Here is a 2,869-nt window from a genome sequence, read left to right as displayed (position 1 = left end):
CACCGCCTCGACCCCTCTCGCACCAGCACGCTACTGCCGCCGCCCGGACCCCCTCCCACCAGTGCGCCGTTGCTACCTCCTCCCACGCGTTGGCCGCCTCCTTTCCCCACCGCCATCCGGCTCGCTCCCCCCGTGTCGACCACTAGTCTCCCTTCAGCTCGGCGTCGGCTTCGGTCCAGCTGCACCTGCGACGACCACCTCCTCCAGCCTCCATCCACCTCTTGCCAAGATCCCCTTAAGCGATCCAACCCCCGTCAATTCAGTGTGATCTCTCCCGGTAAGTTCGTGTATTGCTATCTTGAGTGTTCAGAAAGTGTAGAATCGATATCCTTGCATGATTTATCTTGCCTATGCAGCTCACAAATCATATGCTTTGTATAAAAAAAACTATTTGTAGGAGTTCATGATGTAAGTTATCATCAGTTCATAAAGTAAACACAAATACAGTTTCATGTGTGTTATAGAAAAAACAATTAGGTTTATATATTATATAGTAATTCAATATGCAGGGGCTTCAGCAGCAGTTCAGCAAGAAAGATTTTACATCAGTTCAGACTCTGATAATTATTTAGTTCAATCATGATTTTTTAGAAAATTATTCTCCGGCTAAGCTCAAAAATGTCATCCTGTGAAGTTCAGCTATTGATGTTGATTTATATGTAGAAGGCAAGTTTGTGGAGCTGACAATTCTATAGGGAATTACATGCCAAGAATCTGAAGGGATGAAATTACCTTGGTTATTACTTGACATTGGTTCTACTATAACCGAAGCTGCACGTTGAAAATTCGGGATGCATAAGCTAGCATAGTTATGCTTCTGGAGGTTCAACTTTTTCTTGACAAACACACAGCAGGTTGTTATGCTTCGGAAGGTTCAACTTTTTTTGGATTTCTCTTTGGTGTGCGTTGACTAAAATAATTCATTCTTTTCAGATGTTCCTGTATTAGTTCGGGTGTCGCCCCTCCGCCTCCTTCTGGTACCCTCAGCGACGCTCCCCGCCACCTTTCTGCATTGTCCCAGTGGGTGGTCCGACACGGCCGCATCCAGCGGTCCAACACCGTCATCGGAGGCCGTTCAATGTCCCAGCGCCTCCTTCCTAGTAATCGTGAGGGACGCCCTGCTCGAAATCTTTCCTCTCCATCTCCCGACGGTGAACATTTTCATGCCCCGTGTTCGAACTGCCATTTTATTTTGAATTGAACTAGGGCTGCTCTTGATTCAGACCTGGGGGAAGAAGGAAGAACCTCTCTCTTATAGGCAGTAATATTGCTCTCTCATATCATCTCTCATCTAGTAGGTAGTAAATATTTTGATGAATGTGTTACTCAAAAAACAAAATGTTGTATTGATATTCAGTATCTTAGAGAAACGTTGTTGTGTTCTGGATGACAAATAACACATGTGACAGTAAGTCCAGGTATTTCTACATGAGGAGTAAAAAATTACTTCTACTGAGAGTTCACTTGAATCCTTGATAGCTACTGACCATAGGAACTTAACCTAGAAAAAATGTGCAAAAAGGAACCATTTTGTATTACCATTAGTCGTCGATTCTGTGTAATGTTTTATTTTTTTGCTACCCTAGCATTGAATTAGCACATCATTTTCAAAGAGTTGCACTCTCATTATTTATTTCTTGTACTGTTAATTTTATTTTCAGAAGCGAACTTGTACAGGGTACATGAGTTCCAATAGTAGCTTCCGTTGCATTTTTTTACATAATCAAGCATTCTTGCTGTGTTGCCTTTCTTTCCAGATATATAGATTGCCAGTTTTGAATCCGATTCTCAAATAGACAATCATAATTCTATTGCCAGTTCTGAAATAAAGAAATGTTTGCGTAATAGTACCATAATAGCACCAAAACGAATCCTCATCCTTGGTAACTTACTGGCTTTGATCTTCCAGGGAAGCATTATGAGATCCTTGGTTTACTTATAGGTAGGCCATCAGCTCAAACCTAACACAGAAACTCCTTGCTTGGCATTTGAGCTCTTGTTTTCTCAAAACTGATACTTGTAAATGTTATTTCACTATGTATTCTTTCCTCAGTCCATAGAGAAATGTGGGAGTAGTTCGATGTGTGTTGGAAAGATAGTTTTGTTTTATATATCATAAGAAGAAAAGATCGTGTTTCCTAAGGGGAAAATCAAAAACATTATTAGCAACTCACTATGTATTGTACCATCAATTCTATGTGTATTAGGGAGAGGGTTCGGTGTATCATTGTTTTCACTTTCCCAGAAAAAAATGTTCTATTGCAGATTAGTAACTTTGTATTTACATTTTTTTAAAACAAAGAACTAATAAGTTCATATAAGTTCAAAAGACAAAGCGTTGAAAGTTCAATCAAAAGCTCTCACCACTTTCTTTTTATTTTTTAATTATTGTAGGACATTTGAAACACTGAGCAAAAGGGATTAGGATAAATTGCAGAAGTAGTTGTAGGATGCTTAAGTTCTTTTGACTTTCCTTTCTCTCATTCTTCATGTACCGACAAGTTGTTTCATTTTTCTGGTTTCAAAAAAGTAGAAGGGGAAGATGTAGAGGGTGGACTACACTGGGCCTTTGCTGCTGGAATCGTGGCGTATTCATGAGCTCATGTAGAGCTACCGATCCAGCAAGCCGCCCATGTCGATGAAATGCATGCTAACTAATTCCCTTGAAAAAAAAAGGGGATGGGGCGCTGCGACGGTGAACTTTTTTTTTTTTGACCTGTCTGCGACGGTGAACTGATACAGGGAGATGCACACCAAACCCGTTGCCCCATCCCTAGCCATCGTGAGGTATACCCTGCTCAGTGGCTCCTGAACCAGAAAAACAAACCGGCCCAGCCCGCACCCCCACCACTCTGTCCTCTCTCCCTCG

General features: G+C 41.5%; 1 long non-coding RNA gene across 1 annotated transcript; it reads left to right on the top strand.

Moving 5' to 3' along the window:
* Positions 1-6: 6 nt before the first annotated feature.
* Positions 7-1,446, top strand: LOC119316848. Its single transcript, XR_005153356.1, has 3 exons — positions 7-277; positions 664-854; positions 934-1,446. It is a non-coding gene; the product is annotated as an uncharacterized LOC119316848 (long non-coding RNA).
* Positions 1,447-2,869: the final 1,423 nt, after the last annotated feature.

The sequence above is a fragment of the Triticum dicoccoides genome, chromosome 6A (genome assembly GCF_002162155.2).
Source record: "Triticum dicoccoides isolate Atlit2015 ecotype Zavitan chromosome 6A, WEW_v2.0, whole genome shotgun sequence".
In the NCBI taxonomy this organism is placed as follows: Eukaryota; Viridiplantae; Streptophyta; class Magnoliopsida; order Poales; family Poaceae; genus Triticum; species Triticum dicoccoides.
The sequence above is the reverse complement of the archived record's forward strand: the minus strand, read 5'-3'. Positions and strand labels throughout refer to the sequence as shown.